The sequence below is a fragment of the Lutra lutra genome, chromosome 8, assembly GCF_902655055.1.
Source record: "Lutra lutra chromosome 8, mLutLut1.2, whole genome shotgun sequence".
Lineage (NCBI taxonomy): Eukaryota > Metazoa > Chordata > Mammalia > Carnivora > Mustelidae > Lutra > Lutra lutra.
This window is the reverse complement of record NC_062285.1, coordinates 28,559,778-28,574,661: the sequence shown is the minus strand read 5'-3', so window position 1 is coordinate 28,574,661 and position 14,884 is coordinate 28,559,778. Positions and strand designations below refer to the sequence as shown.

The following is a 14,884-nucleotide window of genomic DNA, read 5'->3' as shown; positions in this document are numbered from 1 at the left end:
TTTTTTGTTTTTGGTTTTTTTTTTTTTTTTTTTTTTACCATTTTTGTCTTACTGTTGGCTATTATGGACAGTATTGTGTCCTCCCAATTCATATGTTGAAGCCTTAATCACCCACGTGACTATATTTGGAGATAGGGATTTTAGGGAGGTGATTAAGGTTAAATGAGGTCATAAGGGTGATCCAATAGGTCCAATAGAACTGGTGTCCTTATAAGAAGAGGAAGAGACACCAGAGCTCTCTGCCATGTGAGGATACAGTGAGAAGGCAGCTATCTGCAACTCAGGAGGAGGGTTTTCACCAGAACCAGACTATACAGGCACCTTGATCTCGCACTTCCAGCCTCCAGACTGTGAGAAAATACATTTTATTCTTTAAGCCACCCACTCACGGTGTTTTGTTATGGCAGCCCAGGTTTTTAACTGCCATACCACATGCAAGGGGCTTTTCTCAGATCACAGTCAACAGCAAAGCAAACTGCAAAAAAGAGTCCAAAAGAGGAGAACACCAAGAAAGAGTAATGTTACTGAAGCCAAGAGATAAGCATTTTAAAATTGAGAATGTCAATATTAAATTGACAGGTGTAATAAATTCTGAGTGAATTTTGAGTTAAGAAGTCATTCGTATTTTGGAGAGAGTGTTGTGCTTGCACAAAATCCAGATTGCAGAGTTTGAGTAGTGAATTGGAGGTGGTGGTGGGAGCAGTAGAAATAATGAGTTTAAGCCCTTTTTTCAAGACAGTTGGCTGTGAAAGGGAAGGCACAACTAGGACAGTGGCAAGAGAGAGAGACATCACATCTGGGGGAGTAAGTTAGGTTTGTTTGTTCATTTGCTTTATAATGAGAGAACTTTAAGCATTTCTGTACAGTGGTATAGTGGGGGGAAAGTCGTAAAGGAGAAGTGGAAGGTTTGGAAGAGGAAGATGGGTAAATGATGGCTTTGGATCCCTTAGGAGGTTGGATGGCTTGAGTTCTGGAGCCTGGTTGAAGGTTACCTTTGGGAAGGATGAGGGACATCCTTCTTCCACTTTCTCAGGAAGGAGGTAAGAGTGTGGTTGTTGGTCACCAGGGGTGGAGGAAACCAAGGGAGTCTGACCTAATAACCTCTTTTGGTTCTGTGGAGGTAATGTCATTTGCTGAGTAGAGGGAAGAATAGGAAGTATGAAGAAAGTAATCGAAGTTTGGAATTGATTCTGTGAGATGTGAGAGATTGGGAGCCCACAAAGAGACTGATGGGCAGCAGCAAGCAAGGGCCCTGTCGAGATGGTCTGAGACCATGCATTTGCATAGTCTCTGCTCCACTTGGTTGGGGCTTCAACAGTAGCAATCTCTAGTATGAGTGTGGGAGTGGAGAAGATTGGTTTAGGGGAAGGACAAGCCAGACAGAAAGCTAAGTATAGGCAAGAGAGTGGGCAAAGCTGGAGGATCAGATCCTAGATTTATAGTGGATAGGAAGTGAAGCTTGGAGCATGGCTGATGGATCAGGAAGAAAATAGAGAGGGTATGGGGAGAAACTGAAATCTCGAACATATTAAGACCAAGTATGATTCATTCATGCATTCATTCATTCAATAAATATTGAGCATTTATCTTCCAAACACTGTTCTCTGTGGTGTGGCAGCTTAGATCAAAACAAGGTCCTTGCCCTGCTGGAGCTGGCTTCTAGAGGGGGAGGTAGATAAACATATATATACATGAAAATGTTAAAAAGAAAAATGAAGGATAAGGGGGTAGAGAGTGATGCAGATGCTATTTTAGATGATGTGAACAAGAAAAGGCTCTTGGAAGAGATGCCCTCTGAGCTGAGACTGGCATGTGGTTAAGACATAGCTGTGGGAAGAGCACCCCAGGGTATGCCAGAGCCCTGGCCCAGAGCTTGCCTGAGCAGTGGCCGGTTAGCTGGGGAGCGTGAGTGAGGAGGAGAGTGGTAATTACCAAGGGGCTACAGTAGGATCTGGGATTTTTTCATTCAAGTGTCCTGAGAAAGCCATTGGAAGGTTTGAATCAGAGAAGTGACATGATCTGTTTTACTTTTCTGAAGGCTCACGTTGGCTGTTCTGTGGAGTTTTGATTGGCAATGGCAGGTAAGGGATTGAGAGAGCTAGAAGGGTAGGGGATTGTAGCCTGTAAGTAGGAGATTGGAGATTAAGATTTCAGCACTTGAATCCTGGGTGAAGGATCCCATTGCTGCTCTTTTCAGCAGGCACACCCACTCCACAATAGGCATTATTTTCAGTGGATAAAGGTCTGACCCTGACTCTTTGGCTTCTGCCGCACCCTTTCCTGTTTTTAACTCTGCCCCTCACCAGCTTCATTATTCATTCTCCCATTTTGTCCCTACCTGTCTTTCAGATGTGATGCGCCCTGTTGTCTGCCGAGCCAAGACTTCCTCTAGATTTAGATTTACAGACCTTTTTGTCAGAGTCTGATTTTAGTCTTTGAACAACTTCCCTGGAAGCCCAGGATATAAGATGGGTGAAAGTAGGGGAAATGGAAGGCTGTGTGCTGTGTTCTGCTCTCTTAAGGCGGTTCCCTGGCTCCCTGAAGCAAAGCCTAAGCCTTTCAGTTCACCGTGTGGAAGAGCCCCGCGCTGGTCTGTGGCTGCTGCCTCCCTTGTAGCATGCCATCTCCGGGATCACCTTGGGTACCCCTCTCCAGGCTCAGCCTGTGCTGCCTTAATCTGCAGGCACTTAGCTGGGCAGAGGGCACTCTGCACACCCTCCGATTACAAAGTGGTGTGCAGTGCCATTAGAGCTACCAGTAGGTGTGGTACTCTCTTCCCCAGTGGTAGTTTTACTAGCTGTTATTTGATTTACTGATCCTGCACAGCAAAACAGAATGTAGTTCTAATTATAAACCGTCTTTCTCAACAAATTCTTTTATTGACTCTAATTAAATTTGCTAACATTTTTAAAAAAAGAAAATAGGTATATTATAGTTTGGAATAACATTTCTGTGGACAAAACACAAGGCCAAGAAATGTCAAGTTTGTGAGGGCCATTTAGTGCTATGCCTTCAGTCTCCGGGGGCTGTTTAGTCCCTCTGCTTTGCCTTAAGGATACTTTGGTAGGCCAGGTTTGAACTACCTTTTAAGGTGGTTGGATTTGTAATTCTGTATTTTTGTTTTTATGTTTAATGGAGCTATTATAACATTTTTATTCACATGGGATAGGAACTGGCTATGATATAGACTTTGAGCCTTCAGGCTTTTCTGGTTAAAGGTAAAAATATGAGTGTTTTCCTCTTCTACTTGGATTTCCTTTTGACAGATGCCATTAAAGTAAACATGGCTGCATTAGAAAAAGGATTTATAAGAACCAAGTGATGGCCTAGTAAGGTCAATACTCAAACAAGTCATCCTGGGCCACAAAATAAGTTTGACACTTTGGATTTTTTTTAAAAAATAGGATATTCCTTGCATTAAAATCTATAATATTTCTTCATGAGAGTTGAGAGTAGATTTCTGAGCACTAAGATAAGTTTTTGGTTTTTTTTTTTTTGTTTGTTTGTTTTTTTGGGTGGTTTGCCATCAGGAAATTGATTTAGCACTCGGGATTTTGTATAACACTGCCAAATTATAAGGTTAATGAAGGACTTGGTCATGTTCACTGATGCATCCTGAGCACAGCGCCTGCTACATTAACACATAATAACTATTTTTTGAGTGAATGAATGAATCATCTGTGATATAACTGTGGAAATAATACTGTCTGGTTATTGATACAGGCAGCATCAGGATTGAATGAGGGCGCCTTTCTGGGTATGCTGTCAACACTGTAGCCATGAATATATGGCCCCTTTAAATTAATAAAAATAGGAGTGGAGCTATAAGCATTTTTTTTTTTTTTGAGTCTGCCAGTTGTCAAGTCTATTTAATCATATAAAAATGCCAGTTCTACCAGTAAAATGGGGATAGCAACACAGATTTTGTTTATTGAGTGTAAGTAGCTCCACTAAGATTAGATGAGGTACATAGAGTGGGAGAAAATACATACATGCAAATCAGTTATCTGACAATGGACTTATATCCAGAATTTATAAAGAACTCTTACAACCTGGTAATAAGAAGAACAGCACAATTAAAAAATGGGCAGAGGATCTGAACAGACATTTCTCCAAAGAAGATTTGTAAATTGAAAATAAGCTCATGAAAAGATGCTCAACTTCATTAGTCATAGGGGTAAGCAAGTCAGAATCACAAAAGATAGCACACAGTCAAAGACAGATAATAACAGGTGTTGGTAAGAATGTGGTGAAATTGGAATGAATGCTCATACATTGCTGGTGGGAGAAAAGGAGGCAGCCCCTTGGGAAAACACTTTAGCAGTTCTTTAAAAGCTTAAAACATAGAGTTACCATAGGTTACCCAGCAATTCCACTCCTAGGTCTATACCCAAGAGAACTCAAAACACATAAACATTTATACACTAATGCTCATAGCAGCATTATTCCAGATAGTTAAAACACAGAAACAATGCAAATGTCCATCCGCTGATGAATGGATAAGCAAAATGTGGTATATTATTCACACAATCCAATGGGATATAATTTAGCATGAAAAAGGAAGTGCTGACACATGCTACAACATGGACAAATCTCAAAACATGCTAAGAAGTCAGACACACAAATTGCCCTATGTTGTAGGACTCCATTTATATGAAATGTCCAGAATAGGCCAATCTTAGGGGACAGAAAGTAGAGTAGTGGCCAGGAAGGGTCATAGAAGGGAGATGGGGAAAGACTGCTAATGCATAGAGAGTTTCTTTTTAGGATAATGGAAATGGTCTAAAAAATTATTTGCGGTGATGGTTTTACAACTCTGTGAATATACCAAAATCAGAGAATCATCTGCTGTGAAAGGGTTAATTGCATAGTATGTGATTTATATCTCAATAGAGCTATTAAAAAAAAGAATAAATGAGGTAATGTGTGGGAATATACTTTGAGCTACTTGAGAAAGATATTATTGTAGTTTGACTGTGAGGCCTTTAAATAGTAGCAGGATGACTTAGATATTTTCCCTTGCTTGCAGGTCTGTGATTTTTTATGCCATGACTCAACTTTATAAGGCTATAACTCAGCAATATAAAATATTGAAAATGTTGAAACATTAAATGAAAACTGCTTGGCTTACTGTTTTTATTTAATAGGATTTTCTGAATCTGTTAATTAGCAATAAGTAGAATGTCATTAAGGAATTAGGTTTTTGAATCATAAAATTTTAGAGCTGGAAGAAATTTTAGAAGTCATGTATTCTGGGCCCCCTCATTTTGTTTTATAAGTGTGAAAATGAGTCCTATAGGGTAACTAAGGTTAGCTAAGATATCTTAGGTCACAGAGCTGTGTAAATTCTAGAACTGAATCAGTGTTCTTTCTCTTGACTACCACTGGTTTTGGTGCTGTGATGGTATTAGCACTAATAATATTAATAACAGCTATTTAAACATTCCCCATATCCTAGGCATTCTGTTTGGTACTTTTTACATATATTTTCTTGGTTATACAGATATGGAAGTTGATTCATTTTACCTAGTGTTAGTTTCCTATTCTTCTGTAACAAATTAAGAGAAACTTCATGGCTTAAAACAACACAAACTTATTATCCTACAGTTCTGAAGGTCAGAAGCCCAAAATGGGTGTTACTGAGTGTTGGCAGGACTGCATTCCTTCCTGGAGGTTTTAGGGGAGATCAGTTTTCTTGTCTTTTCCAGCTTTTAGAGGCTGCCCACATTCTGTGGCTTGTGGCACTCCCTCCATGTACAGATCAGCGGTGGTGGGACAAGTCTCACAGGCAGTCTTTTTGGTTCTGACTTTTAACGCTTCTCTCTTTCTGTTTAAGACCCTTGTGGTTCCTGTGGGTCCACCTGGGTATTCCAGGATAGTCTCCTTATTTTAAGGTCATTTGATTAGCAACCTTAATTCCTGATTGCCATGTAACATCACATATTCACAGGTTCCAGGGATTAGGATGTGGATATTGTTGAAGGGGATTTTGTGTGCCTTCTGTGCCTACCGCATTCTGTTAAGTAAAGAGATTTAGGATCAGAGAGGTTAAGTCAGTCATCCAAAGTTGCGGGGCACCTGGGTAGCTCAATGGGTTAAAGCCTCTGCCTTTGGCTCAGGTCATGATCTCAGGGTCCTGGGATCAAGCCCCCGCATCGGGCTCTCTGCTCAGCAGGGAGCCTGCTTCCTCCTCTCTGCCTGCCCCTCTGCCTACTTGTGATCTCTGTCTGTCAAATAAATAAATAAAATCTTAAAAAAAAAAAAAAGAATTTCAGTTCATTAACCTCTTCCCCTCACTCTTTATTCATTAGTTCCCTTTCTCATCAGTTCTTCCTTATCCAGTCCTAGCTGCCCCAATTCAAATTGCTCTCCTGTAGATTCCCTTATGCCTTTGCACCTCTTTGATCTCTCCCTCTCCCATCTGGCAAAGCCAGAGGGCTGGAGGAGCCCAACTACATGCCTGTTGGTTTCACTTGAGTGATATACCCTGCAGCCTCATTTGCCTGGCAGCCTTCCCATGTGCCTCTGTTCTCTTTCACGCAGAGCACACCTCCTCTATTCTTTCAAATCTTACCCAGACTAGTGTCACTTGCCACCTTAGCTGTTTATCCTGGAGTGGACAACTGTTGAGCATTGCTTCCTTTCAGGAACACTCTTCTCTGGCCTTTGGCCCACCACCCTTTCCTGCATCGCCTTTTCCCATTCTGGCTGACCCTTTTCAGTCTTCTATGTTGGTCCTTCCACTTTTACCTGAGTGCTGGAAGAGGAGCTCCTCAGGGTCTCTCATTTTTCTCACTTTGCGCTTTGGGTTTTAAATATGATCTATTTGAATATTTCTCCCTTGCTTATTTCTCTGGCATAGGTTTTCTCAGCCTTAGCACCTAGTGACATTTTAGATGGGGTCCATTTTTGTTGGGGGGCTGTCTTGTGCACTGTAGGTTATATAGCAACAGCATCTCTGGCCTCTGCCTACTAGATGCCAGTAGAACCCCCTCTATCCTCAAGTGGCAATCAAAAATGTGTCACACATTTCGGAGTGTCTCCTGGGGGGTCAGAATCACCCCCAGGTGAAAACCATTTAGCCTAAAGCTCTTGTCTGATGATCTAAGAATAACACCTTTCTGGCAGCTGCACTGAAATGTCTCCTAGGCATCTCATACTTAACATGACCAAAGTGGACTCTTGTTTTTTCTTTCTGGTATGCTCTTCCTCCAGATTTCCTCATTTCATTTATGGCCTTGAAGGCCGTTGAAATACTTGGTTTTTATTCTGAGTGAATTAGGGAGCTATCACAGGGCTTGGGGCTAAGAAATGATAGATCACTGTTGAGAAGAGACTACGAATTATATATAAGGTTGAAGAAGGAAGACTTGCTAAGAAAATGCTGTGGTGGTGCAGGTAGAAAGATGGTGAAGTAGCTTGGACCAGGGTGGTAATAGAGGAGATGGTAAGAAGTGGTATCTTTGGATTAAGTTTTCAATACGGATATCCCTGGGAAAAAGAGTGCACTATATTGTCATGAGATTAGTATCTTTGTGTGATTTATCAGGTATTTGCTGAAAACATGTTTGGGTGGATCAGAGCGAGAACAGTGTAGCTAAAGCCCAGGAACTTGTGGGGATGTTCCTTGAATGACTTTAGGCCAGAAAGGGTGGTAAAGTGAGAGTCCCCATAGGTGGAGTAAGGAGGACATCCAGTAAAGCCAGATACACTTCACAGCCTTCTCTGGGGCTGGCCCTATCACTGTGAAACAAGTACCCAAGGCAGGGTGGATAGAACAAACGGAAGCCAGGAGAGATACCTTGACTAGATATTGGAAGCAAGTCACCTTGGGCTATAAGCTAAAGCGAGGTAGCCATTGGCATTTGGGGTGGACATTTTTGTTGTACAAGATTGCCTTATATGTAGTGGAATACTTCGGATCTCTGGTTTCTCACTGATAGCAATGTGTTCTCCCTCATTGTGACATCTAGAATGTGCCCTTCCCCCTCCAATTTCCAAATTCCCATGGGAGTCAGATGTGCTCAACGGCAAACCGCTTGACCAAGTCCCTCCTTTCTAATTTTAAAATTGCTTGCCATAACATCAAGTCAAAAGGCTGTGGCATGCCAAGCCCTCAAAGAAAATGCTGGTTGTTTCTAGTTTTGGGGACGTAGAATGTATAGGAATGAAATGTTGCCAGCAGTACATCAAAATTAGCACTGGTTTTAAGGGAATTTGAATTAAAAGGAATGAAGAGTTTGTATACAAACGAATTCCCTAGCTGTATTTTGGCAAAGGGAGTGGGAGTAGGATAGAAGGAGGGAGATTAATGGCTACGTGTGAATGTTTTTGTATATCATGTCTTTATCAGGTCTAGCTAGTATCAAGAGCTAAATATTTTTAAAATCACACTTTAGAAAATTCATAGAAGATAGACTGTAGGTGCACCTGAGGGGCTTAGTTGGTTAAGCATCTGACTCTTGATTTTGGCTCAGGTCATTATCTCAGGGGCGTGAGCCCCTGAGGCTCTGTGCACAGTGGGGAGTCAGCTTCTCTCTCTCTCTCTCCCTCTCCTGCTGCTGCTTCCCCCATGCTTGTTCTCTCTCTCTCTCTCTCTCTCTCTCAAATAAATAAATAAATAAATCTTAAAAAAAGAAAATAGAATGTGACATTTATTAGATTTGGGATAACTCAGTAACTCAGTACAATAATTCAATATTGGAGCAATGAAAACCTCACTAAAGAATTGGTCAACAGTGTGAATATATAACATTTAAGACTTACTCACAATGGAAAAGTCATGTAACAGATTGGGGAAAATGCTCATATCAAGTGTGACTAAGGGTTTATATCTGTAATACCTTAAGAGTTCTCTTAAACTTAATGAGGAAAAAAATATCAAGACTTAGTACATAAATGGACAGAGAATTTTAATGGATGAGTAATACAATTAGTAATCAAAAAGTAGGAATATGTTCATCATCACAGGTAATCAAAGGAATGCATTTTAAATCTACCTTGAGTCACCCTTTCTATTCTCTTGAAAGTACTGGAAATTAAAACAACTTCCAGTTCTGGTGAGATATTAATGAAGTGCGCACCATTCACGTTTGTTTCTTGTGCTATACTCTCAGCCACTTCCTGTCTCTGAATGTGTGTGATTTTAGGTTCTTATGCCTTGTCCATATTGCATTTCTCTCCCTCTTCCTTCTGACCTCGTGTTGACTTCTCATCCTTTGAGAGTGGCAGTCAGATGGGAGAGTCATCCCACCCCACTTAGCATTGCTGGTGAGCCATATTTGATTTGCATTCAGCATGCCACTGCAGTGCTGGGTATATGGGTCAACGCCTGCCACTTGAATAGGGGTTCTTGAGGTTAGGGGTGGTCAGCTGTCTCAGGGCCCGGCACACAGCAGTTGTTCAAGAAATTTAGAATTAAATTAATGAAATTTGATGAATGTTTTAATGAACTACAGGTGTGTCAAGATGATAAAATAATATGGTCACCAAAAGTATAATTATGAGTATAATTTATGGCAGAATTTTATAACTGAATACAAAATGGTATGTTTAGTGTGATTTAACCACATTTGAAAAGTAATATGCAAAGCTGAAATGTTAATGATTTTAAATTACAGATAATAATTTTCTTTATTACATAAAGATAACTTTTTAATCTTTATGATAAAATATGTAATTTTTCAAGTCAACTGGCAGGCTTATCTCTCCCTCTCCTTATCAAAAGCTAAACTTTTCTTCTTGTCCAATTATCTGGTTTAACTATCAGGAAGCAGGGTAGACCTACCCAGGTTGTGGATTCACAAGGGTAGCTGCATTTATGTGACTGAATTAAGTCTCTAAGCATATTTAAAACTTTTACTATACTTGGACCTATCTAGCTTGAGAGGTATTTTTCTTTTTCATTTTATTTTCTAAATGATTCCATCTTATAGATATATGGTACTTAGTATTTATAGTTTATAAAGGCATTCACGTTATCAGTGAGAAGTTCTACAGCTTTTGATGATATAAATGGTATAATCAGATATAAATGGTAATTGACTTCTTTTACATTTTTTGAGTATCTACCATCTGTCAGTGACTGAGATACAGAGTGCCTTCAGGGAAGTCCTTGTCTGGCAGGGAAGATAGGCAGCCACGATCACGTGATGAATATATGGTGGGGAGCAGCGGGAGGGGGAAAGCAGTTATTTACCAAGAAAATTGGGAGGATAAGATGACTTTTTTTTTTTCCCAGTAAGTTGATTCTTCAACAGGACTTTAGAAGATGAGCAAGATTTTTGCCAAAAGGAGAAAAAAAGGAAAGCATGGACAGAAAGGGGGAGGTGTGGAAGTACATGATGTGTGCAGAAGCCACCGAAAGACTTTAGAGAGTGATATGATATGATCATATTTGTATTTTGGAGAGAAAACTGAGGTCAGTATGGAGAATGCGTGTTTTGAGGAGACACAAGACGAGCGGTTCTCAGTCTTCTGATTTTATTTTTGCATGCTTTCCCATATGTAAGCATCCCTAGATTTTGATTACAACATAGGTAAGATGAGTTTTATATTAAGCACAGTTCTGGTCAGCCAACCATATGGTTTTTCTCAAATTCATAGCTTTACAACAGAGTGTTTCTTTTGAACTTCTGGATGAGAACCAGTGGTTTAGAGGAATGAGATCAACAAAGAGGTCATTGCAATGTTTCAGATAAGAGGTGATGGGTTAAGTCAGGACAATAACAGAAATGGATGGGAAGGAATGTATATGAGACGTTTTCCTGTGTAGACTCAGTTCTTGATGTGTGGGGTAGGTAGAAAAAGGAATTAGAGATTAGTGTTTCTCATATTTTAATATGTATATGAATTGCCTGGGGATTTTGTTAAAAGGTAAATTTTAATTTACCAGGTCTAGGGTGGGGTACAATGTTGTGTTTCTAAAAAGGTTCGAGGTGTTGAACAACAAACACTGTTGGTCCATGGGCCAATATTTAAGTAACAAGAGTGAGAGCACTTAAGTATCATGTCCTAGTGTTCAGATGGTAATGTCATTATCTGAAATGGAGAACATAGGAGAAAAGAAATATTAGAGTGAAGTCCTTATGGGACATTCAGGTATAAAGTTATGGATACCTAGAAATTTGGATTTTTAAGGCAAGAGACAAATCAGGCCTAGAGATACAAATTGGGGAATTAGCATTTCATCGATTGTAGTAAAAGCCATAAAAATGAATGAAATTACCTTAGCCTAGCACCCTCTAGTTCCATCCATGTTGTTGCAAATGGAAAGATTTCATTCTTTTTGATGGCTGAGTAATATTCCATTGTGTATATATACCACATCTTTATCCATTCATCTCTTGATGGACATAAACAAGTCATTCAAAGAAAGACAAATACCATATGATTTCACTCATATGTGGAATTTAAGAAACAAAACAGATGACAGGGAAAGGGAAGGAAAAATAAAATAAGATGAAAACAGAGAGGGAGGCAAATCATAGGAGACTCTTACCTATAAGAAATAAATTGAGGGTGGCTGGAGGAAAGATGGGTGGGGAGATGGGGTAACTGGGTGATGGACGTTAAGGAGGGCACATGAAGTAATGAGCACTGGGTGTTGTATGCAACTGATGAATCGCTAAATTCTTCCTCTGAAACTAATAATATAATATATGGTAATTAAATTGAATAAAATATTAAAAAATTTAAAAAACCAAAACAGACACAAGAGTGAATGACATTACCTATAAGAAAGAGATAAAGATAATATTAGAATACATACTTCTGTTTACTAGAATTTTAATGCTCTATTTAAGTTACTTTATGCAATGGGGAAGAAATTGGATAGGTAGCCTCCTCTCTGTGAACAAATTGTAGGTATAAATTCAAGAGTGAAGAAATCTTTGGAAAACTGCTTCATCTCTTGGTAGTGACCATAGTTCACTAACTAACCATGGGTTAGGTTATAAACAAATTGAAATACCTGGTTATGTAAATTCATTCATACAAACAAATATGTATTAAACATCTTCAAAATACCAGCTACTCATCTATGTTTAAAAGAGTAGCAAGTAAAATATATCCTCCAAATGTGGAGATTCTGGGGAGGCTAAGCAAAGTGATTACAGTACAGTGGGAGAAATACTGTGGTGAAGGGTTCAGCAGGGACAAGTGACTCAGTGTGGGGAGGAGGAACTGTCTTCTTGAGGAAGTATCATTTAAGCCCCAGAAGATTGAGGGAGGGTGACCTGGAAGAGATTGAGGAGGGTATGACAGCAGCGACTACAAGGAAAAAAGACCCTGCAGATTGAAGGAGAGCAATTCAGAGAACATGCAATGTGGAGAGTAATGATGAGGTTGGAGAGGTGAACGCAGTCCATGGCTAGGCCCACTCTCTTGGACTTGGTAGAGGGCAGAGGGAGAAAATGGTGTATTTTCCAAAGGAAAAAGTATTATTCTGTCTGGGTGTAATTCAAACAATAGTCTTCTGTGCATAGTTTTATAAGGGTTTTATAAACTGGCCCAGTAATGGAATGACTTACAGTAACATTGTTTCTATAGGAAAAATGTTTGGGGCTTCAAAAACTCTTAAAATTCAACTTCCAATTTTGTTTTTCACCATTTGGGGACTAGTTGGATAGACATACAGTTCTAGTGCTTTTTGTTATTTGTGCTCAAATTGTACTTTCTCTGGTGTTTATCTACGTGGCCACAATGTTGATTTTCCACCCCTTGATATGAATCAAAGGTATCATTCCATAGATGCAGTTGAAATGTTTTCTTTCCTTGAACAGATTCAGAAAATATATGGAAATAAAAATAGAAATCTTTTTAATATAATGTTTGGTTTTCAGAGTGTTCTTTCAAATTAAGGGTTCCCTCTGTAAACTATATTGTGGTGTATAGTGTTATATACCAAGAAAGTTTGAAAAATGAAACTGACCTGAAAATTGTTATAAACAGAAAGTAGAAGATTTTGGTATGATTTCACTGTGGAAGTCAAATAGAATGTAGAAGGTAAACAATACAAGGATAAAATGCCTAGCTCTTAGGATGCGGAGAAAGGGGAACCCTCCTACACTGTTGGTGGGAATGCAAGCTGGTGCAACCACTCTGGAAAACAGCGTGGAGGTTCCTCAAAATGTTGAAAATAGAGCTACCCTATGGCCCAGCAATTGCACTACTGGGTATTTACCCTAAAGATACAAACATAGTGATCCAAAGGGGCACATGCACCCGAATGTTTATAGCAGCAATGTCTACAATAGCCAAACTATGGAAAGAACCTAGATGTCCATCAACAGACGAATGGATAAAGAAGATGTGGTATATATACACAATGGAATACTATGCAGCCATCAAAAGAAGTGAAATCTTGCCATTTGCGATGACATGGATGGAACTAGAGGGTATCATGCTTAGTGAAATAAGTCAATCGGAGAAAGACAACTATCACATGATCTCCCTGATATGAGGAAGTGGAGATGCAACATGGGGGGTTAAGGGGGTAGGAGAAGATTAAATGAAACAAGATGGGATCGGGAGGGAGACAAACCATAAGTGACTCTTAATCTCACAAAACAAACTGAGGGTTGCTGGGGGGAGGGGGCTTGGGAGAGAGGGGTGGGGTTATGGACATTGGGGAGGGTATGTGCTATGGTGAGTGCTGTGAAGTGTGTAAACCTGGCGATTCACAGACCTGTACCCCTAGGGATAAAAATATATGTTTATAAAAAAAAAATTAAAAAAAATTATTAAAAAAAATGCCTAGCTCTTAAAAATATTTTAATGGCCATGAGCTTATCACCATTATCTTCTTCATGACTATTGTTATCATTAGAAATACTAGATATTTTAAAGTAGAAAAGAGCCGTTAAGGCAGTCCCTTTATAAAATAGATCTATATGAGCTTCATTTTGTCTAATAAATGAAACCTTAGTCTGAAACTCCCTCAAATTCCCATGTCTCCAGTAGGCAAAGTTAATTTCATTTACACCTATCTCAGTGAAAATGTCTTTCTGTATCAGAATGCTTTCAGCTGGCATGTAGTGGAAGACTCAACTGAAGCTGAAAATAATAAGTAAATTTTATGATCTCATATAACTAGAAATTTGGAAGAAAGATGGTTTTATAGTTGGTTCATGTAGCAGCTCACTGCTGTCATTAAGCTCTCAGGATCTGTCTTTCCATTCTAACATCCTGGATGAGTTAGCTTTTGTCCTCAGGCTTGTCGTCCCTTGGTCTGAAGATGACAGGCAGCTTTAGCTCCAAGATTTCTATCCTTATACCCAAGCACTCAAGATTGTAAGAAAAGGAATGTGTTTCTTGTCTTGAGCAGCAACAGCTGCTATCATAAAATACTATAGACTGGGTAGGTTAAACAACAAATATTTATTTTGCACAGTTCTGGAGTTTGGGAAGTCTGAGATAAAGTTGCCTGTTTCTGGCTTGAGGTCAATCACCTTTGTGCTGTTTTCTCACATGGCAAAGAGAGAGCTTTCTAGTGTCTTTCTCATTTTGTAAGAACACTTAATTTGGGACTCCACCCTCATGTACTAATGTAACCTTAATTACCTCCCAAAAGCCCCACCTTCAAATACTATCACATTGCAGATTAGGGCTTCAACCTGTGCATTTTGTGCGGTGGGAAGCACAAAAATGCAGACCATAGCATTTCTTTTATGTCTTTTTGTAGAGTGAAAAAAACTTAGCAGACTTCACTACCTGAATCTACGTCATATAACCCATTTCTAAACCAGTCCATGGCAAGGAATATAGAAGTCCTGTGATTGGCTTAGATTAGTCAAGATTCATGGCCCTCCAACCCTCCCAGAGAAGAACTAAATCAGGATTCTGTTTAGGAGGGAGAGTGGACTGGGAAGGCAGCCACTGGTGC

General features: G+C 39.6%; 1 protein-coding gene across 7 annotated transcripts in view; it reads left to right on the top strand.

Moving 5' to 3' along the window:
* The window catches only part of ZNF438 (zinc finger protein 438), a 183,594-nt gene that overhangs the window by 14,435 nt on the left and 154,275 nt on the right, over window positions 1-14,884 (top strand). The window lies entirely within an intron of this gene.